Source organism: Macaca thibetana, chromosome 6 (assembly GCF_024542745.1).
Source record: "Macaca thibetana thibetana isolate TM-01 chromosome 6, ASM2454274v1, whole genome shotgun sequence".
Lineage (NCBI taxonomy): Eukaryota > Metazoa > Chordata > Mammalia > Primates > Cercopithecidae > Macaca > Macaca thibetana.
The window spans coordinates 66072423-66096536 of record NC_065583.1 but is presented as its reverse complement, the minus strand read 5'-3'; the positions used below and the strand labels follow the sequence as shown (position 1 = coordinate 66096536).

At 39.2% G+C, this 24114-nt stretch overlaps 1 protein-coding gene across 1 annotated transcript in view; it reads left to right on the top strand.

The window, feature by feature from the left end:
* COMMD10 (COMM domain containing 10) overlaps positions 1 to 24114 on the top strand; it is a 971919-nt gene that overhangs the window by 59699 nt on the left and 888106 nt on the right. The gene's annotated exons all lie outside the window — the stretch shown is intronic.

Genomic DNA, 24114 nt, shown 5'->3' with positions numbered 1-24114 from the left:
TTTAAAGTTTCCCAGGTGACTCAAATGTACAAACAAGTTTGAGAATCACTGCTGTTAGAGAAAGAATAAATTGAAAGCAACACTGTTCTCATTTGGATGATCCAGGGAATCTCAAGCCTGAAATTTCAATTAAGGTAGTCCTAGAGTGTCAGAAGCAAATTAAAATTTTCTGTGAAGGTAGATGTTTTCAATCTATGCTCAAATTATTTCCACGAATAAGATTTCAAGTACAATGTCAAGCATAAGGTCTGTATGAGTCAGAACCAGGGAGTAAAAAAAAGACAACAGAAACAAGCCCACAAAGATTTCAGATAGTGAAAGTATTGGGCACAGCCACCAGAATCATGTTTTCTGTCTTCAGAGATAAAAAGGAAACCTTGAACATTTCAATTGGGAAGTGGGAACTTTAAAAAGTTGCTTTTATTTGAAAAAGAACTGAGTAGAAATTCTAGAACTAAAAAATACGTAACTATAGTTAAGAATTCTACAGGTTTAACAGATATAGAGGTAGAACCGATACAGCCAAATATTAGACTAGGGAACTGGAATATAAATCAAAAGAAAGTATACAGAAAAACCAAAAGGATGAGTACTGATTGCCAAATATTTGTTTGCATGGCCAGAGAGTCAATATTTCACATCATGCAGGCCATACTGTCTCTGTGGTAACACTCTGTGATCAATTCTGCCACTATAGTTCAAAAAAAGCCATACACAACAAACAACTGAATAATCATAACTATATTCAAAACTTTATTTACAAAAACAAGTGGCTGCCTTCAAAGCCATAGTTTATCAACACTTAACATAAAATGAAAATTTTAACATATGTATGTTATGTCTTGGAGACATAGGTCTCCAAATAGACCACAAGGAGAGTAATGAGGTACAGACAGTAAATGAAAAAAAAATTACCAAGAGTTTTTTAAGATTGATGAATGACATCCATTCAAAAAATTCTGGAGTTCAATAAATCCCTAATAGGATAAATATAAAGAAACGCATACCTTGGTTTGCAAGAAAAACAAAGAGAAAGGGAAAATCATAAGCTACAGAAAAAGAACACTTTCAAAGTCGTGACAGAGTGGCAACTAACTTCTCAGTATCAAAAAACAAAGACTGAAAGGTAAGACCTCAAACTGTAAGAATCCTAGAAGAAAACCTAGAAAATACCATTCTGGCTACTGGCCTTGGGGAGGAATTCATGACCAAGTCCTCAAAAGTAATTGCAACAAAAACAAAGATTGACAAATTGGGCCTAATTAAATCAAACAGCCTCTGCACAGCAAAAGAAACTACCAACAGAGTGAAAAGAAAACCTACAGAATGGGAGAAAATATTCACAAACTATGCATTGGACGAAAAAAGATCTAATATCCACAATCCATAAGAAATTAAATCAACAAGCAAAAACAACCCTGTTAAAAAGTGGGCAAAGGACATGAACAGACACTACTCAAAAGACATACAAGTGGCCAAAGAACATATGAAAATATGCTTGACATCACTAATAATCAGAGAAATGCAAATCAAAAGCACAATGATGCACCATCTCACACAAGTCAGAATGGCTATTACTAAAAAACCAAAAAATAACAGATGCTGGCAAGGCTGCAGAGATAAGGGAACACTACACACTGTTAGTGGGAATGTAAATTACTTCAGCCCCTTTGGAAGTCTGTTTGGAGAGCTCTCAAAGAACTAAAAACAGAATTATCATTAAACTCAGCAATCCTGTTTCTTTTATTAAAAAAAAAATAATTGTTCTACCAAAAAGATACCTGCACTTGTATGTTCATTGCAGCACTATTCATAAAAATGAAGTCACAGAATCAACCTAGGTTCCCATCAACAGTGGATTGGATAAGGAAAATGTAGTATATGCATACCATGGAATACTACACAGCCATAGAAAAGAATGCAGTCATGTCCTTTGTAGCAACATGGATACAGGAGGCCACTATCCTAAGTGATTTAACACAAGAACAGAAAACCAAATACTGCATGTGCTCATTTAGAACTGGGAGCGAAACTCATGGACATAAAAATGGCAAGAATAGACACTGGGGACTACTAGATGGAGGAGCAGTACCGGGGTTGAAAAACTGTTGGGTACTACACCCATTATGTGAGTGATGGGATCGTTAATATCCCAAACCTCAGCATCATGCAATATACCCATGCAACAAACCTGCACATGTACTCATGAATCTAAAAGTTAAAAAAAAAAAAAAAAAGAACACGAAGGAATGTCTTCAATACAGTAATAGAAAATAACTGCCTACTTAGAATTCTACACTCATCAAAAATATACCTCAAAATTTAAAGCAATATGATGACTCTATTTGATAAGTAAAAAGAGACTTTGTCTTCTGTAGATCTGCACTAAAACATATTCTAGAGCGTGTAGTTCAGACATAAGGAAAATGATCATTGGTAGAAGGTAAAACTGAAGGTAAAAAAGAAAGCAAGAAAAATGGTAGATATGTGGGTAAATCTAAATGAATATTATGTAAAATAATAACATGTTTTATAGTGTTTTAAATATATAGAGAATTTAAATACACTGTAATAATAGCATTGAATTTGGGAAACTGGTAATGAATTTTTGAATGTTGTGTTGTCTAGGAGGAGGGTAAAGGTAGTAATTAACATTTGGTAAGTCAAGGATGTGTATTGTAATTTCTAGAATAACCACTAAGAAAATAGAAACAAAGTGTACAACCTCCAAATTAATGAAGGGGAAGAAACTTCAAACTAGAAAAATCAAAAAGAAGGCAAAGAAGAGAGAAAAAATAGAACAGCAGGTATGATGGAAAGTACAAAATAAAATGGTAGATTTAAACACAAAGGTACAGTTATTACATTAAGTGTAAATAGACTAATTGCTGCAATTACAAGTCTAAGATTGTCCTTCTGGATAAAAAACAGACAAACTAATGAACAAATTCCAAATATAGGTTGTTTAAAAGTAACATATCTAAGACATAAAGATAAAAATCAATTTCAAAGGGGCAAAAAATAAAACATAAAATAAAGAAATGTTGACAGCAACTAGAAAATATGCTCCAACAAAATGAGAAAATAAATTAAGGAAAAAATAATACATGGGATTGAGGAGACAGGGGATTGGCATTGCAAGACAAAGTGTTATGGGAAGAAAGTTTCCAGGTAGAGAATTAATAAACGCTTTGATGCCTCTGAGTGTGGGGAAAAACATCAGCTGATAGGTATATTGTGTCTCCGATGGAATATTTAGAAAACTTTGGATATTAGCTTTTTAAAATTACAGTGAAAATAGAAGCAATTTATAACCCTAAAAAATCCCATGAAAGGTGTCTTTCAGACAAGAAAGGAAATGCAATTATACCCTATGAATTGATTTCACAATTTTAAAGTGTTTGCCCAATCTCAATGTAAACACTATTAATTGAGCTAAAATTTATTATACACGCTGCTGAGCAGAAGAGGGAGGAGAGTGGAATGTAAGAGACAGGAATACTTACTGGGTAAAATAGAAGCCACTAAATGGGTCTAAAGGATGTAAATCAAGAATTGGTAGCATAATCATATTATTTAGAATTACAGAGGTAAGTGCCAGAAAGATCAGCTAAAATAAATGAAAGTGACTATCTCTGAGAAGGAGGAGGTAAGGGTTGAAGAGTAGTGAGGCAAGTGCTGTATATAATTATGAGCCTTCTTGTTTTGTTTGGGTTTTAAAATTATGTACATGCATTGCTTTGTTAAAATTGAAATGACAAAAATGAAATCAAAACAAACCAGAAAATAGAAGCAATGAAGGGGCCCTTTTCCTATGAGATATAACAATTAAAATGGAAATTAAAATTTTCATTACTTTACACAGAAATATATAAGTAAATATCAAAATACATTATAAATTATGTAAGTTAAACAATAATTGTCACAGAAATAAATAGTTCCATGAAACAGGATAAATATTCAAATTAATATGGAAAATCATTTCATGATAACGGCAGCCTCTTAACAGTATTTTAAATCATTAGGGATAGTTATTTGATGACTGGCAATTCATTTTGAAAAATCAGTGTTAGATCCCTGTCTCACACCATACAAAGGAAGAAATTTCAGTTAGATCCAAAAGCTAAATGCAAAACCCAAAATTTTAAAAAGAGAATGAGATAATATCTGTATGTACTGACTTTGAAATACATCTATAAGCTATTTTTAGGTGAAAAAAGAAAATAGGAGTACAGTATGATTAGCACAATTCTATTTTTTAGGTAAAAATATATATGTGAGTTTGTGTGTGAGTATGTGTGTGTGTATGCATGTGTGAGAGAAGTGCAGGGGAAGGAGCAATTGAGAACAACAATAGTCTAAAACATGCACTAAATTGTTAGTAACTAGATTTTGGTGGTGGTGATGATGGAGAGATCATAACTAAAAAATGTAGGAAAGTTGTCAGTGATTATTACTTTCATTTTCTCCTTTTTTCACATTTTTCAAATAAAAACAGTTAAAAAGAAAAAGGTTAAAAGAGTTCAAAGTGAAGGTTTAATCTTAACCTTTAAATCTATCCCTCTATTACTTACCCTCGGATTTATAAAAACTGTGTTCACACATAAATCCTGCATATATTTCTATCTGCTAAAGCTTCTGTGATCTTTTTCTTTTTCTAAAAAAAAAAAAAAAAAAAAAAAAAAAAAAAAAAAAAACTTTATTCAGCCTTTGTAAATAGGAAATGTTCTATTTAAGTAACATTTGTTGAACGATTATAATATGCAGAATAAATAACTAGATATGTTATATAATTTTTCCTAACACCTTGGGCTCACTCTGGAAAATTTTCTAAGGAAAATTGCATGCAAGCCAAGTTAAAAGAGGTGAGTACTCTTTCTAAGATTATATCAAATAACTCCAAGGCAATAATGACAGTTTTTAAATTGATTCCTGTACTGTGGAAAAACTGAAAAAAAAAAAAAAAAAAAAAAAAAAAAGATAAAAACAGCATTCCTATATATTATCAGAAGTAAGACCTGCAAAGAAAAAAAAATGCCTTGAGAAATATTTCTGAAAGCATTTTATTAAGAACAAATCCTGCTTGCCTTTTGTTTTTAAGCTGAAATGCCAAGATCCCTTTTTTTTCCTCTGTAGGGTAGAAAGCAGATTAACAAAATCAAATTGAAAGCAATAGAAAAATGAGAACAGAGTTTTTATATTATCTTGGAAAATCCACATGGATATTTGAGACCTTGAGGAAGATGGAGTCTATATCTTAACCTTTGTATATTCCAGCTCACTGTCATTTTCATCTTGCTCCTTCATTTAATTAGATTTACTTTTTTGCCTGGCATTGCATTGGACACTGGGCATGTGACAACCTCGAGTTGCTGTTAGCAGAGGGAGTGGGAGAGACATAAGCCAACAGCAATTACAATTCAGAACTCAAATGCCATTCTGGAGGTGTGTGCGAGGGCATGGGAAGCCTGAGCTCAGCCTTCTTCCCAATGACATCCATTATCTCTCCAAAGGTGAGAAACCACACAAAGGAACAGAAGAGCAACAGAAAGCAAAAGCATTTTTGCTTGTGATTGCAATGGAAATACCCTCTTAAGGTCACTCAGGTGGGAAAGAGTGAAGGTGGACTTGGGAAGGTGAGTAAAGCTCTCAGAGTCAGCGCTGCATTCACAGATGGCTGGGGTCCTTGGCAAGCCAGCCATGGCCACTAGCCATGCCCCTCCCCCTGCCTCTTCTCACTTGGTCCCTGGGCTCTGCCTTGTCTGCACCAGTGTCTTGGTGCTGCTGTCATCTGCTGCCTCTTGTCCTGCTCACTCCTGGGAAGTAAGTTCCCCAGACTCTTCTATGCCCAGCACAATCACAAACAATTCTGATTTTTATGTGCGGTTCCTTAAACGTTGCCACCTGGACATTTGGCAGGTGGTAACATTTAAGGAACCACAATTGGCCGGGCATGGGGGCTCATGCCTGTAATCCTAGCACTTTGGGAGGCCGAGGCGGGTGGATCGCTTGAGGCCAAGAGTTCGAGACTAGCCTGGCCAACATGGTAAAACCTTGTCTCCACTAAAAATACAAAAATTAGCTGGGAGTTGTGGCAGCCCTGTAATCCCAGCTACTTGGGAGGCTGAGGCATGAGAATTGCTTGAACCCGGGAGTTTGAGGCTGCAGTGAGCTGTGATCATGCCACTGCACTCCAGCCTGGGTAACAGAGTGAGACTATGTCTCATAAATATATATAATGGATAATGGATCAGAAGTACAATTCAGGGAGTAGCTTCTAGTAAGTGCCAAAACCCAGACCTACCCTCAGGGTCCATTATGTCCCTGTTCTTTTCCAGGGCCCATTGTGGCAGGGAAGTGCTCCAGACTTCTGCCTCCTAGCCCAGAGAGGCAGTATTTTCTCTTATCTCACCTCTTAGTGCCGTAAGAGTAGGATGACCATCCGTTCCAGTTTACATTTGATGTCTTAGTGTAATTATTAATTATTAATAGTTCCCCCTCTCACTCCCCAAATAGCTCCAATTTGATGTTCAGCTACATGGTCACTTTGTCTAGAAATAATCTGCTCTAGGAAGACTGGTCGTGATGATCTCCATTCTTTTCTGAGAAATCCCATCCCAACACCAAGGGACTGATCCAGCCTTATGGGGCCCAACAATGGTCATACAGCAAGAGTCTGGAAGTAGCGCATTTACCAATGTCTGGCTCATTCCATCTTACAAAATACCATATGTGGGCATCACTAGCACAATGCAAGTTGCATGATGGCAGAACAATGCTCTCCCTTTTTAGTCACACATCTAGTGAGAGGTGAGTCCTCAGTGATTAGGAGTCCAAACAACCTTAAAGTCCAGCCTGGCAGAATCCCTTTTTATACAACATTCAGACTTATGAGCCTCTTGTCTACAGGACAGTTTATAAGGCATGGTTCCCCCTCAATGATAGGAGCCCCATGGTGTTAGAGCACTAAGCAATTTTAGAAAATATACAAGTAACTAAATATACAAATAAATAAACCAAATAAACCTCTGACCTAACTCTCAACTCTGTTGGGAAAGGAAAGAAAATATCAGCTGTATCAGCTCAGAAGTAAGACTCTTTCTGTCTGCAACACTCGGGTGTGAACAGCCATATGCAAAGTGTATCAGACAAGCAAGTTTATGCTATTGGCATGAAAGTGATACAAATCCCAGGCCAATGAAAAAATCCAGCTTTATATTCCCCATTCACCCTCAAGCCCAATCAAACTGAATCAAGATGTGGCAGGTGTGAGCTATAAAGGAACAGACCCTGATGCCCAGCTGGTCTGGGGTCTATGCACCATGTTTTTCCATTCACTCCCCATTCCCATGTTTATACTGCAACTGTTGATGCTGCTCCTGCTTTCAAAGTCTCCTGGCACAGGAGACGAGTATTGCACAAGGCAACATCGGTTATGTCTGGGCTGCCCAAGGGCCTCACAGGCTGTGAGTGGCTAAGTTTTCAAGACAACCCAACTCAGCTCATGCCAGATTTAAAAATTGCACTGCCAGCAGAGAGTGGCATCCAGATACCCTGAGGGCGTGTAACACTCCAACTTTCCCCATATGTCTGGAGCTATGTGGAGTTTCTCATTTGCTAAATTGGGCCAAGTCAGAAAATTTAGACCTGAGTTCTAATTCTAGCTTTGCTTCTAAATAGCTCGCTTAACTCTCTAGGCCTTAATATCCTCAACTGGAAAATATTGGAGTTGGCCTAGGAATCTACCAACATCCCTCCTGCTCTGACATTCTGTGGGACTGCACTTCTCATGGCAATTACCATCTGGTGGTTGTACCTCAGAAAATATTCTCTCTAGGCCTCAGTTTCCTCATTTGCAAAAGTGGTGCCAATACAATAGACACCTCACAAGGAGGTTGTGGATTTCAAGTGGGGCTGTGTACCTAGAAGCAGACAGCACAGTGAATGCACATAGTAGGAACTCAATAACTCTTAATTTGTAACATCTCCCAGAGTCTCCATCTGTGAAACAGAAATAATACTTGCCAATCTAGCCTGTGAAAATGTATATAGAGCAAGGAATAGAGAAGGAAAGGGGCTTGGAATTAAGAGAAGCAAATGCAAATGACAGGAGTTATTATTATGCAAAAATGGACTAAAGTCAGAGTTTAAGACAGAGCAGGAGCAGATTTGATGTGCTTGATTAATTTATTAAACAGACTAAAACCATAATTAGGGAAGTCTGCTTAAACCCCTGGACTTGTCTCAGATAAGATTAAAAGAGGGAAGGCAAAAGAGGAATCTCAGATGTTTCCACGGCTTGCTGGGCCCAGAAATGAGGCCAAGAGGAGAGAGGGAGGCCAAGGGAGGGGCAAGGGTGCTAAAATGACTGTTAGAGGAGAGGAGCTGCCGAAGCCAAGGGAGCAGCTGGGAGTAGAGGCGATGACAGCTGAAGAAAGGGGTTATTTCAGAACTGTTCACTGTGGCCTCTTTAGCTTTGGCTCTCATTAAAATGAGGGGAATGAGCTAGAGGAAACCTTGCTTCCCTTTTTATGAGAAAGGGCGAGCCTTGTTTGCCCAGGAGGGGAATCGCCACATAAGAGAGTGTGCCTGTTTCAGCTTAGAGGTCCTACAGAGAAGGAGCACTCATACCCTTAGGCAATGGTTCCTCTCATGGAGGCCCCGAGGGAAGCAGGTGTCATGGACTGATGGAAGCTCTTGGGCAAAAATCCAGGCTTGGCTATAGGTTATTTTTTCTAACATTTTATTATGAAAAATTTCATATGGCACAGTTGAGGGCATTTTTTTAGTGAACACTGGCATAGCCCCACCTATATTCTATCATTATGGTTTTACTATCTGTGCTTTATTGCATCTGTCCATCCAGCTATCCCTCTATGCATCCATTACTTCTTCCTAATTTTGGTGCATTTTGAAGTAAATTACAGGCTTCAATATGTTTCCATCTAAATACTTCATTTGATGTAAAATTTACATACTATGAAATGCACTAAGTCTACAGGTGCCTCATTTTGACAACCATATGCACCTGTGTAACCCAAACCCCTATCAAGATACAGAACACCGTCACCTCAGGGTTGACTACAGATTTGCTACATGACCCTGGTCAAGACCTTGCTTAACTTTGATCCCAGCCTGTCCCCAGCCTTTCTGATCATGGAACGCTTTTTCCAAGTGCCATGTTCAAAAATTTTGTCTTAAACAATTAAGCCTACGTGGAACTTTAAATACCATTTAGTCCAAGCCCCCACATTATAGTCAAAGGAATCTGAAGATTGGAGATATTATTTATCCAAGGTCTCTAAACTGGTGGCACAGTTATAACAGGAAATTAATATTTATTGAGCAACTTCTCCAAACCAGGAAATATACTAGGTGCTATATATGCGAATGTGAACCCTCACCACAACCTGCCTCACAGGGCTATTGTAAAGATGAAACAAGATTAAATATGCAGAGTGCTTGGCATTGTGCCTGGCACAGAGCAGACACCAAATGTCATCACTGCTTTTCTCTTCAGCCTCACATTTACATTTCAACACATTCATACTGCCGAGGTGGTAAAGGTATATGCTTCATCCCATTATCACAATGATCCTGGGCATGCTTTACAGGAGATGATATTGCTTGTTTCTGATCATTATTAGTGAATGATGGTAGCACTAAAACTCAGACTCAGTCTCCTGACCTCAAATAATTTCAGGCAACGAGATTTAGGAGCTTTGTTTATGTTCCTCCCAGGCCATCTGGAGCTAGAGTGGAAGGGCAATTTGAAAATGCTATGAAGGATATATTTGGTTTAAGTGACAGAAACCCAACTTAAGCTGGCTAAACAGGAGAAAAGGGAATTTATTGGTGCCTATAAGAGAAAGTTTTGGTAATGATCTAGCTTTAGTCATGGCATTGATTGATTGAGGGCTTTATTTGATGTTACCAGGGATCTGACTTTCTCTCCCTCTGCACTCCCATCCCCTCAAATTTTCTCTTATCTCGGCTCCATTCTCAAGCAGCCCCACCCTCATGGAGGCAAGATCAGCAGGCCGTGGTTTATATCTCTCCAGATTAGCAATCTTAAAAGAAAAAGAAAATTTCTTCTGCAACATCTGGAAAAAATCCAAGGATTGGTTTTACTGAACCAAGTTGCTTTATGTGTCTATTCTTGAAACAATCACTTTTTCAAAAAGGACAGAATCTATTAACTGGCCACCACGGGTTACGAGCTACTGCTGTAACCAGAGGTGGGGTCAGCTCCTCCAGAGCCCCTCAGACTGAAAAGAAGAAAGAGGTGGTGTCCCCTGTGAAAATCAACATGCTATTATCAGAGGAAAGGGAAAAGGGATGCTGGGCAGCAAAGTCTACTTAACAAAAACAAGTTCAACAAAACTATTTCGTGGATCAACTTGAACTGTTGAAAGTAGGTTTTCCAGAAGAGTTTCTCCCAGATATGATTGCTCATCTAAATCTCTGGAAGAGTTCTTTCAATACAGATTCCATGGCCCCACCCAAGGCCTGCAGAATCAGAATCCCTGCTGCCAGGGGTCTTTATGGAGTTTTCCTTTATTTTTAACATAGGCATGATTGATTCTATCACTGGTCGTTGGTGATTGAATTCACTCTCTAGTGCCTCTTCCTTCCCAGAGTGGGGAGCGTTGAAAGCTGCAAACTTCTAATTACCTGTTTGGTCTTTCTGGCCTCCTGCCCCATCCTAAAGCTATCTAGGGGCCCATCAAAGGTCACATCATTAACATAAACTCAGGTATAATTGAAAGGGGCTCATTATGAATAACAAGATACACTCCTATTACTCAGGAAATTCCAAGGGTTTTAGAAACTGAAGACAAAGACCAAATATATTTTTTATTTTTTTTATTATCTTAAGCAATTAAGCCTACATGGAACCTTGAATACCATTTAGTTCAAGCCCCCATATTATAGTCAAAGGAATCTGAAGATTGGAGATATTATTTATCCAAAGTCACTAAACTGGTGGCACAGTTACAACAGGAAATTAATATTTATTGAACAACTCTATAAGAACACAGTTCTTATAAGAGGTTTATAGATCGTGCCTAAAGAGAGAAGCTCAAATGACAATCCACTAGGGTAAAGTCCAGCTGAAGTTCTTACTGCCTCATATAACTGCCAAGAAAATGCTGAGCCATTCCCTTATTCCCTGATTTAATACAGGATTTGGAGTCAAAGAGTCAATGCATTCATGTGTTGGCCTTCCAAGGAAACTTACCTGATTTGTTTCAGGCATTCTTAGTGCCTTAGCCCAGGGATCCAAAGATACATGAGGTACACTCCAAACCCTTCCCAGGAAGGTCTCTAACCATCTATCCCCAAGGATGCCCAGTGTTATGCCCCACCCCCTTGCAGCACTCTCTTACTTCCCTCAGAGATGTTCAGGCATCAGTGAAATTCTCAATAACAACTCCATTTTAGAGGTGTTTTTCCCCCAAAGGAATTACTGTGATGGTAGCCATTTTGAATGACAGGCCATGAGGAAGCTACTTCTGCTTACGTGGGCCTTCTAGCCATCATTCCTGGGGCATGTGAGGTAGGATGTGAAAGGACATGTGCTTATAGCTTCTCTTTTTCTTAGCACAGATGACTGAAATAAGAAAAAGTTGAGGCAAAAATTAGAAGAAGTCAGCAAAGTTTCTTTGGGCCATCCATCTCCTGTTTTGGTTCCCTTCTCCCACAGTCCTTCCCTTCCCCTTTACAGGTTCCCAGTGACTTCCTCCTTTCATACCTTACTAGAAGCAACATAGGAAAGGGACAGGGAAAGGAAGGACAAAAGAGAGGACAGAACCCAGGGACACTCAGCATGGTGCAGCCATGGGAAACACAAAGTTGAGAAGAACCAGGACAAGTGAATTCTGATTGAGTTGACGTTGATATTGCTCATACATGAAAATGATATCAGAAAAAATTACTGGAAAGCAAATTGCAGATTCTTCAAAACTCAGTATGTGGGAAGAAAAGAACCAAAAATGCATTTTTGCTGAGTAAAATGAATAGAAAAGTCATCATGTTCTATAATCCCAATGTAGACTCTAAAATTAGTCTCCATATCATTGGCACCACCCAGGTCTGTCCCAGCCACTGCCACCTGGACTCTCCGTGCCTATTCTTTTCCCATCTGTGGCATTCATTAGAGAGGCTGAAATTTCTATGGGATCTTAGAGGGAAGAATGGCATGTAGAGAAAAGCATCATGAGACAGGGACTCGAAATGCAGGCTCTATTCCCCTCTGACAGTGATTAGTGTGAACTGGGATAAATCAAATCCCCACTCTGGGCCATTGTCTCCTAAGCTTGGATGATAATCTTTAAGATTACTTGCAGCTTTTATGTTTAAAGAGACAGTGCTGTGTTTATTTCCCTCCGATTCAATAGTTTCTCCTAAAGTGCTCCAAAGTAAACATACTCAGCTTAGCTTAGACGCATGAGTGACAGAGAACTCTGCCTCCCAGGGCATTTACTCCTTGTTAGCCGATTTGTGGTCTCAGGATCTGTCTCTCTGTAGTTTTCTCCCATTGATCTTAGTCTGGACCCCAGAATAATCCAGAACAAGAGACCCTACGTGGCCACATGACAGCAGTTTAAATATTTAAAGACATTATTCTGGCCTCCATTCTCAAGTTACCCTCTCCACTTCCTTTCACTCTATGTAAATGATTTTCAGACACCTCAACATCTTTCTTGCCTATGTGGGGCCCCTCCCTACTTTATCAATGCCCATCTTAAAATGTAGTTCCCCAAATTAAATTGTATATCCTTGTGATCTCAGCAGATAGCTCAAAGAGTATCTCTAGTAATCTAAGAAAATGCTTCTCCAAATGTTTTGGTTTTATTAGTAGTGAAAAAACAGCATGCATTGGCTGTTGATGTGGTGGTAATGGTGGTGGCTGAAGTTTAAACCAGCTACATTATACTGTTGCTTATCAGAGGTGGGGTTGCAGCTGAGCCTGAACTGGATTCAAACGTTGCGAGTACAGTATATGAAGGATGGCTATTAACGGTGACCTGCGGGCATTGATCATTCTGTAGGAGGTGATTTTCATGGAGGAAGAAGCTGTGGGAGGGGTTTTGTGTCAGAATGCCTGGGGATGGAAATGTGAAGTAGTGAGGACATGAGATGTCAGTCAAAATTGTAGCCTTTAAGATAGCTTAGATCTGTGGAGAGTGGGGTTGGGAGTTAAATTAGGATATACACAAGACTATGTGGGCCTGGGCACAACAGCCGACAGAGACTGGAGGAGGTGGCACCCTCCCTATTTCTGCCCATGACCTAGTGGAGTCCCATGGAACACCCAGTAGGCAGTAAGCAACAGGCAAGGGGGCAGGGGCAGGATCTGCTCCTAAGGTAGCATGGGTGACATTCAGAGGATTCCAAGGAAAGCTTATGGGCACTCTGAAGATGAACACAATCCTATCTTTGGCACTGCCAGGGAAAACTGAGCTGGTAAGGTTCAACTATTACTGGTAACGAGAACTCATTGGAACTAATAAACTGATGAAGCAAATACAATTTGGGGTATGTTAATATTAACTAACAGTTGATGTGACCTCTTTCAAATTCATGTCAATTTAGGACATTCAAGACTTCTCTGAAAAGTTCCCAAGTAATGTCAAATACGCTGATTTGCCTACTATACTCTGAGTAACAAGGAATTATAACACATGGCCATAGGTCCTCTAAAAGAATAGTATTGAGCTAAACAGTGCCCTGGACTTGAACTACAGTGTTGGTTTCATTGCTCTGTGCTTTGTTTCCATTTTTATAAATCCTCAGAAACTTCCTCTTACTTGCTAAAATTTAGACCCGCTCACAACATTTTTGCCATCTTTGTGTGGTTACTGAAAATAAAGAGAAAACCTCATTTGTAAAAGAAATGCCTAAGGAGCAAAGCTGTCTACTTTTGGGAAGGGAAGGAATCTCCTTTTCTGAAGGACATATTAAAATTAATCATAGAAACAGACTTTGAACTTTCATCATATTTGACCTGACATTTGATTTTCCAGAATGACTAATAAATGACAGAAGAGAGAAAAAGCGAAGTCATTTGAATATGATCCCTTCCCTTCCTTAATCTCAATATAAACTATCTAGGGTTGTGAGGAGACTTTAAAACATAAAATCAAAACATGTGCTGGTGAGCTTCTAAATCTTACCATTTTGGCTCCAGGGTGGTGCAGAAACAAGAGGGGTAGATGAGGGACTACAAAGAATAGAAGTTGTTTTCACCCTGGGTGACACACCCTCTTCTCACTTAGGCCCCAGCCCAAGGGGTTTGTTTTTCTTCCTTTAAGTATTTTCAAAGAATATTTTTTAAAATAAAACATCATTTTTTTTTATTTTTCCATAAGTTATTGGGGTACAGGTGGTATTTGGTTACATAAGTTCTTTAGTGATGATTTGTGAGATCCTGGTGAACCCATCACCCGAGCAGTATACACCGCAACATATTTGTAATCTTTTATCGCTCACCTCCCCTCTGAATCTTCCCCCCAAATACATAAAGTCCATTGTATCATTCTTACGCCTTTGCATCCTCATAGCTTAGCTCCCACTTATCAGTGCTGTTAATTCATTCCGTTTTATGGCTGAGTAGTATTCCACTGTGTGTGTGTGTATATACATATTATATATATAATTTATATATATGATATATATGTATATGTATATATGATATATATGTATATATATGATATGCGTGTGTGTGTGTGTATCTCTCTCTCTCTCTCTCTGAGTTCTTTATCCAGTCGTTGATTCATGGGCATTTGGATTGGTTCCATGACTTTGCAATTACGAATTGTGCTTCAATAAACATGTGTGTACAAGTATCTTTTTCGAATAATGACTTCTTTTCCTCTAGGTAGATACCCAGTAGTGCGATTTCTGGGTCAAATGGTAGTTCTGCTTTTAGTTCTTTAAGGAATCTCCACACTGTTCTCCATAGTGGCTGTACTAGTTTACATTCCCACCAACAGTGTAGAAGTGTTCCCTGATCACTGCATCCATGCCAACGTCTAATATTTATTGATTTTTTTATTATGGCCATTCTCGCAGGAGTAAGGTGGTATCACATTGTGGTTTTGATTTGCATTTCCCTGATCATTAGTAATGTTGAGCATTTTTTCTTTTTTTTTTTTTTTTTTTTTTTTTTTTTTTTTTTTTTTTTTGAGACGGAGTCTCGCTCTGTCGCCCAGGCTGAAGTACAGTGGCCTGATCTCAGCTCACTGCAAGCTCTGCCTCCCGGGTTTACGCCATTCTCCTGCCTCAGCCTCCGGAGTAGCTGGACTACAGGCGCCCGCCACCGCGCCCGGCTAGTTTTTTGTATTTTTAGTAGAGACGGGGTTTCACCGTGTTAGCCAGGATGGTCTCGATCTCCTGACCTCGTGATCCGCCCGTCTCGGCCTCCCAAAGTGCTGGGATTACAGGCTTGAGCCACCGCGCCCGGCCTTGAGCATTTTTTCATATGTTTGTTGGCCATTTGTATATCTTCTTTTGAGAATTGTCTATTCATGTCCTTAGCCCACTTTTTGATGGGATTGTTTTTTTTCTTACTTATTTGAGTTCACTGTAGATTCTGGATATTAGTCCTTTGTCAGATGGATAGATTGTGAAGATTTTCTCCCACTCTGTGGGCTGTCTGTTTACTCTGCTGACTGTTCCTTTTGCTGTTCAAAAGCTCTTTAGTTTAATTAGGTCCCAGCTATTTATCCTTGTTTTTATTGCGTTTGCTTTTGGGTTTTTGGTCATGAAATCTTTACCTAAGCCAATGTCTAGAAGGATTTTTCCAATGTTATCCTCTAGAAATTTTAGTTTCAGATCTTAGGTTAAAGTTCTTAATCCATCTTGAGCTGATTTTTGTGTATAAGGTGAGAGATGAGGATCCAATTTCATTCTCCTACACGTGGCTAGCCAATTATCCTAGCACCTACTCCCCTCAAGCATCACACTCTAAAATCTCACACAGAAAGCTCTTTCCACAATCAACCTAAAACATAAGGCAGACACTCAGGGGCTAGAACACAAGCAGAAAGAAGCTTTACATTACACTCAGGGGTCAGGGGTACACAGGCACACCCACCATCATTAGAAGGCCATCTCTGACAAAGACAGCACCAACTCAGGCTCAACCTCCAGAGCTAGCTCGGCAGGGCCAGCCTTCCCCCTGCCTCTGCTGCTATCTTGAAGCCCTGGGCTTGGACCCTCCACCAGCAGTACCTTGGTAACCCTGCCCACTCTGGCTCAACTGACTTTTCTTCTGACAGTATGTGAAGAGCAGGTACGTTACACAGCACTTCTCCTCCAGCAGAGACTCTCTAAGCACTGTATACCAATATTAGCTTCAGAAGGTGAAGACCAGCTGCTTCTTTCAGCTGGCCAGGCCCAAGCAGGTCACGGATGAGAGAACATATACCTTGCATACAGACAGCAGAAAAGCAGCTAACTCAAGTAAAATGTAGCCAGGCAGGAATCTAAACTGGGATAGGTGACTGATAAAGTAATTTAGTATTCCCTTCTATTTCAGCCTGTCAGTCAAGTGGTTGTTTTTCATCTGTCCTTCCATTTATTTATATTATATTCCTTGCCTATTTAAAAAAAAAAGAGGGCGTTTATGACAAAAGTCAAAAATCCAATTGACCCATTAAAACAAAAATGGAAGAACCAATACTTGGATTGAAAAGCTAGGAAAACACTGACTATAAAGCCTAAGCTATAGACAAATCATTGTACTCATCCCCCAAATTAGCTCTGTGCTCCTGGTAGTCAAGGTGAAAAAAGGAAAACTATTAATATAAAAACTATCATCTAATAAAAGGAAACACATTTGTTCATTAAAAGAAACAAAAATTTTTCTCGCTGTAAACTCTAACATGACCTCTCTACATATTGGGTTTTCCCAGTTATGATTAAATCATAATCAAGAATGTCTTGTTATTCTGGGAACTGATACTGCCGTATGCCGGAGAGTCAGAGGCCACTGTCTCGTCTCTGGATTTTACATATGCTGCTATGTAGGGAATATGTAATGACATTATAATGTTTAAAATTATACTTCTGAAATGAAAATGAAATATTGAACCTGAAAATCCAAACAACTCTAAAAATTAGCAGCTCTTAGAATATCAATCGTTTCCATATTATAGTCCCAGTGTCTTGTGGAAGGAAGGTCCATGCATGTTAAATATGGGATAGGTGAAGCTCATCTCCTGAAATCTACCTTCCTATTTTTTACCCCACAGATAATAATGTTTATTTTTTAAGGTTTTATTTTGGTAATTTAAAAAATTGTGATAAAATATACATAACATTAAAATGACCATTTTAACCATTTTAAGTGTACAATTCAGTGGCATTATGTACACTCATTTTCCCTCCCACTGATGCAGCCCCACCTCCACCCTAGACCCTCCTATAGGGAGAAAACTGATAGGCATTATTATTTTTTTTGGAACTGTATATCTATTTACCTCTTAAAAAGAAGTTTATCTCAAAAAGTGATGTTGATTATAAAGGAATGCATGAGGGATTTTCAGAGATGAGAGACAATGAGGCAAAGAAGTCTGGGTAAGAAGTCCTTCCATATGTCCTTAATAGAATACTTTCTTTCCCCCTGCTATCTTGAGGGTATAAGGAAGAAGGATGAGATTTAGAATTGCTACTTTTCCATGTGTTAGTTACATAGGCTTTCAACCAGCATCTTTCAGTCTTGATGTCTTTATCTGTGAAATAGATGGTAGTAATACTGATATCAGCATTACTGTATACATTAAATGAGGTAATATATATCAAGAGGTAACATTAAAATTGCTGTGCATGAATTGGTTATAACTTACATGAAATTCTGGTTCTAATTAATATCATTAGGTTGCAAGCTCCTTGAGGGTAGAGTCTAGTCTGAGCCGCAGCCTGAGCACATGTTGGCACTGAAAAAACATTGGTTAAATGTATGGAAGGACCAAGATACTTACATTCCACAGAAAATTCATAATGTATCTAGGATAATGAGAAGCAAAACTACAAAGAAGTAAATAGCTTAAAAATGAAAGTGAGTCTGTGTGGTTTGTTGTGCTCCAGCCCCAAAGTGGGTGGAATGATCATTAGTTCATGAAAACTGGTACTCAGGTAATGGACACTCATAAATGAGTGGCACAACCTCCTGTAGAACAATTTGACAAAGTCATCAACACCTTAAAAACAAGCATAATAAGCCACAAAATTTCAATTCCAATTCAAGAAAGCTATGAGAAATATTGAAAGATCTACACAAACATGTAACTATAAGGAGGTTATTATACTGAATACAGGAAAACCAGAAGCCTCTTTCTTGCCCAGCAACATGGACTGGCAAAATAAATTACACATATCCAGACAATAGGACACAATGCAGCCAACCTTTAAAATGATTGTATAGAAGAGTATTTATTGATAAGAAAAGATGTCTAGAATATACTCAATTTTTAAAAAGAGGTTACCAAGCAATAAACACAGAAAGAAAAAATAGTCATGCACCACATGATGGACAGTGATGATGTCACACAAGGACAAAATCTCTGTTGTTAATCAACACATAACTGCACATGTAACAAAATGTTAACAATGATTAACGTGACTGTACATGTAACAAAATGTTAACAGAATGTTAACAAAATGTTAACAATGGGCTTATACTTACTCTTTCATGTTGTTTTTCTGAATTTTCTCATGTTTCTATGGTTCAGCGTGTATTCTTGGTGTGATTTTAAGAAAAAAGAGTTAACAAGAGGAAAAGAAAAAAAAGTGGCCTCAAATACATTTCAAGGAATTTGGGAGGCCTGGGAAACACAGAAAAAGTCTTACAGCACAGACCTATATTTCGATTCCACTGAGGCAACTGAAAGGGTGAGGTGGAGCCTAAAGGCACCAAGTCAGCTGGTAGTTGACTAGTATTTGTCCAGTGTCATGTGGTTCAAGAAAATGCCAATAATCCCCATCTCCAGCCTCCCCAGCCAATGCCACACCAGCCTCCAGCCAGCCTCACTTAGAAACCTGTCAGCATCAGAGCCTTTCCCCTCCTATTTGAGGTCTGGTGATCTGCACAAAGCAAAGTGACCCATGCTCTGTGTCACTGGGCCAAGTTTCAAGGATACAGCCCACTGCACCTCCTTCCCATCCCCAGAGGAAAAGGTGAGGCATGGGGCTTCAGGGCAAACACTCCAGCCAGTGCTCCTCAAACCATGAACAAGGCACCACCACCAAGGCTCGGGGCCTAATGAGGAACAATTGCTAAACAATCTGATTACTCAATTTTTAACTTTGCTACACACACAAACACACACGTGTTCACACAATGTAAGCAGTAGAGAAGTATCAGTTCTGGGTTTCTGCAGTTGCTACATTTTTATATTTTCCGGTTGAAAATTGCTTCATTCTCTGCAAATATCCTTCCCACTTCATCTCTCTAGCCTTCTTGCTTTACTGAGAGCCCTGAAACTCCCCATGCCTGGAGTGTATAAATCTGTTCACAAACCTATGGCACAACCATGAAATTATTGGAAATTCTTCATGGCCGGGGTCCTTGCTCTGAAAATGTCTTCTTGTTGCTGTATCTCTAGCAGCCTTCCAGCACATGACTCGTGCCCTCTCCTCAGTGCTCAGACGGGTCTGAGGATACTGGGGCAATTTCAGGAAAGATCTAGCACCAGGTTTCTCCAAGAACAAAGGCTCTTCAGCATCAACATCACACTGGATCCAGAATTCTGTTTTACGATGTCTTAGAGAACCATGTTCATTTCCTTCTAAGCACAGAATTGCTGTTCTGAGGACAAGACCAAAACCAAGGCTTTCAGGGACATACATTAGGCCCCTGATCACTTTCTTAATACTCTAAGGGAGAATAGGAAGAAGGGCAGGAAGAAATATAGCATTTGTTGTTGTTGTTGTTGGATAACAAAGATTTTTTTTTTCTAGTAGCTGTGGGCTTATAGCACAGGTTTAATGACGTAGTATCAGGAAACCTCACTTGTTGGGTGGATAAATCTGTTGAGACTTTCTGAGTTCCAGTTGAGAAAAATCCCAACACAAGCAGACTTAAGCAAAAGGAAATTTATTGTCTCAAGAAAATGAAAATTTCAAGGGTGGGTTTGGTTAGATACATAATTCAGGTCAAATGATGGAATTAATCAATGTCTCTCTTGCTGTTTGTGGAATTTCCTCTCCGTTCACTTTATTCTCAGCACATTGTCAAAAATTCTTAAAATTCAAAAAAAAAACAGGCTTTCATCAAATTAGATTAAAGAAAGAGAGCTTCTCACCTTTAAAACAAAATTCCTTCTAGCTTTAAGGTATAATTGACAAATATTGTATATATTTGTATTGTACAACATATTTTGAGAGAGAGAGAGTGGAATGATTAAATCAAGCTAATTAATATATCTGTCATTTCATGTATTTATCATTTTTGTGATGAGAACATTTAAGATCTACTCTTTTAGCAATTTTCAAGTATATAGCATATTATTATTAACCATAGTCACTATACTGTACAATAGATCTCCAGAACTTGCTGATCCGGTCTAAATGAAACTATATACCCTTGGACCAACATCTCCCCATCTCCCACACTTCCAGTCCCTGGCAACTACTGTTCTACTCTCTGTTTCTATGAGTTTGTCTTTTGTAGATTCCACATGTAACTGACTCATGCAGTATTTGTCTTTCTGTGTCTGGCTTATTTCACTTAGCATAATGTCCTCCAGGTTCATTTCTGCTGTTACGAATGGCAGAATTTCCTTCTTTTTTAAGGCTGAATACTATTCCATTATATATAAACATATCTCATTTTCTTTATCCATTCATCTTTCAATGAATCCTTGAGTTGATTTCATATCATAGCTATGATGAATAATGCTTGATATGGTTTGGCTGTGTCCCCCCCCCAAATCTCACCTTGAGTTGTAATAAACCACATGTATCAAGGGTGGGGCCAGGTGGAGATAATTGAATCATGGCGGCGGTTTCCCCTGTACTGTTCTTGTAGTAGTGAATAAGTCTCTTGAGAGCTGATAGTTTTACAAGTGGGACTCCTGAAGGGTCAGCAGTTGTAAGGACCAATCATGTCAATAGCGCAGAAGCTCAAGGGTTTTAGAGAAGGTGGTGAAAACAACTTTCAGAAGCATCCACACTCCAGAGTTGAATCATCACAACTCCTAAATTCAGGGAAATATAGACTCATGTAAGCAGATGTGTTTCAAAAAGGCTTCATAGAGAATGTAGGACTTGCACTGAGTCTTGAAGAATGGGTAGGATTTGGGCTGAAAGATGGGGAGGGAGAGCAGCAAGAATAATCCAGACCTGCATGAATAAAGCCAAGGAGTCTGGCTCAAATGCGGAAAACCATGGTGGGAGAGGAAGAGCCACAGCCTCCCTGTGAGATCAGCCTATAGCAGATGAGGAGGCAAACTGGGCAAGAGTAGCAAGGGGTTTGAGTCTCCAGACTAAATTGACATTACTGAAAGTAGTGATTAACTTTCTTTCTGTCCTCCTCCTCTTTTTGTCTCTAAAGTTTTAACATCGCCAATATTTTGATTCTCCCTTGGTCTAAATATGGGGGTTTTCTGTATTCCATTTTAATTGTTCCAAAGCGCAGAGTTGCAGAGCCCATGAGCCACATACAGGAAAGCATTCCCTCCAGCCCCTTCCCCCGATCCACCCCAAGCACATGCTTTACCCCATCAAGTGTCTAGTACACCACAAGCCTGAGGTCTCCATCTTCTCATCAAGGTGTCCATGCTGCCAGGCAACAGGTGCATATTGACAAAGTTAAGGAACCCAGTTCCTAGAAGATGTAATAGTTTAATTAGATCACTAGTAAGTAGAGATAAATATCTATTGTCATTCAGGAGAAAACAAGGGGCTGGCAGACTGCGGGATAGAACAGGTAAGGAATGGAGAAGAAAGAGTTAAAGAAAAGTCTGAAAATGAGAAATCCTTTCAGAGTCTGGGAAGGTGGTCAAGTGAGAAGCCTGAATATACAGCGAAAAACACAGGCTTGGAATCAGAAAAATCTCAGTTTGAATCTTTCACTTACTAGTTTGGGGCAGAACTTAATCTCTTTTTTGTAGATGAGGAACCGCAGATTCCTTATCAACAAAACAAGGATAATAAAACTTGTGGTTTATTGCAGTATTAATAAAGATGAAGGAAGTAGAATGCCTTGTTCTTCAGATCATTGTTCTGCCACTTCCCTGCTGTGAGTCCTTGGTCACATTAACCTCTTTAAACTGCAGTTTCCTCATCTGTAAAGTAGAAATTATAAAAGCACGTAGCTCATAGGGCTGTAGTGAGGATTAAATAGGAAGATGCACATAACAAGCTCAACACAGTAGCTATTGTAAGCACCCAATACATGTTAACGATGATGATGGTGATGCTGAACATATTAATTATATCAGTTAGGATGGTTGCAAATGTACGTGACAGAAAACCCAGGCAGAAGTGACTTAAACAGCAAGGATATGTTATTATTCACATGACAAGAAGTCCTGAGTTCAAGATGTTCCAGAATGGGAAATTCATTGGTTCAAAGATTTCATCAAGGACTTAAGTTCTTTCCTGTCTTCACTCAGAGTTTCTCAGCATGTTGGCTGTTTCCAATTTGGGCTGTCCCCTCATGGGTGCAAGATGACTGCCACTACTCCAGATATGATATCTTCTAACAACCTCCTACTGTGGAGGAAGGAAGAAACCACTCTTTTCTTTTTAAGACAGAGGAAATTTTTTCTGGAAACCACCATGCACCAGCAGACTTTCCCTTATATCTCATTAACCAGAATTTCATATACATGCTGATGTCTAAACCTATCACTGACCTCTTAAGAGATGAACAAAATCATGTCTCTGTGAGCATGCAAGAAGGTGGATGTGGTGGTTGAGCAGGCAACTGACATCAACCACTTTCAATAATGGTAATGAAAACTATGGGCCCTTAGAGGACAGAGTTCTGGGAGAGAAGAGAGAGCCACACCTGGGACAGAGGTGAAGAGGACACTACAGTCATTTAATGGAGCTCTGAAGAGTCTTTGGAGTCACAAAATTTGGAGTCACAAACTGAACTCTTGGCTCTGCCATTATCTAACTGTGTAAACAAGTTATTTACCCTCTATGCCTTTGTTTCCACAGCTATCGAAGGCCAACATCTAATGGATGCTTGAAAATAAAATTAACGCCGGGCGCGGTGGCTCACGCCTGTAATCCCAGCACAATGGGAGGCCGAGGCGGGCGGATTACGAGGTCAGGAGATCGAGACTATCCTGGCTAACATGGTGAAAGCCCGTCTCTACTAAAAATACAAAAAATTAGCCGGGCGAGGTGGTGGGCGCCTGTAGTCCCAGCTACTCAGGAGGCTGAGGCAGGAGAATGGCGTGAACCTGAGAGTTGGAGCTTGCAGTGAGCCAAGATCGCACCACTGCGCTCCAGTCTGGGCGACAGAGCGAGATTCCTTCTCCAAAAAAAAAAAAAAAGAAAGAAAGAAAAGAAAATTAAGCCACACAGAGTATGTGATTAACAAATAAGTGAAATTATCATTACTACTTCTGGCCGAGCAACAGGCACAGGCACAGGAATCAGACTGGTTGTTACACCAGCAATCACTGAAATTATTGAATACAAATATAAGTCTATATGTAGTGCTTCAACAGACTTTCTTCTCCAGGATGAGAAAGCTTGTTCAGAATGAAGAGACAAGCAGTGGTTGTGGAGACAAACAGGATTCAAAATCAGGTCCCACTGCTACCATTTAGGGAAAGATATTGAGAAAGTTACTGAATCTTGGGAAAGTTATTGAACTGCCTTGTGCTCAGTTTTCTCATCTGCAAAAGAGAGTAACAGCTCATTAAGTTATGAAGATTAAACAAGTTAACTGTGAATAAGGGCAGCCATTGTTAGCATGTTTACTCTTTTCGTATAAAGATGCAGTTACTCTGTTCTGTCTTTTATTTACTTTGCTAATTGTCACTCCAAGAGGAGCAGTGAAAAATCTGGCTTCAATTCTTGTTCTTTCTCTTAGGAGCCACATGGCCTCCGACTATCAGGTACTCCTTCAATAAAAGGATTGGC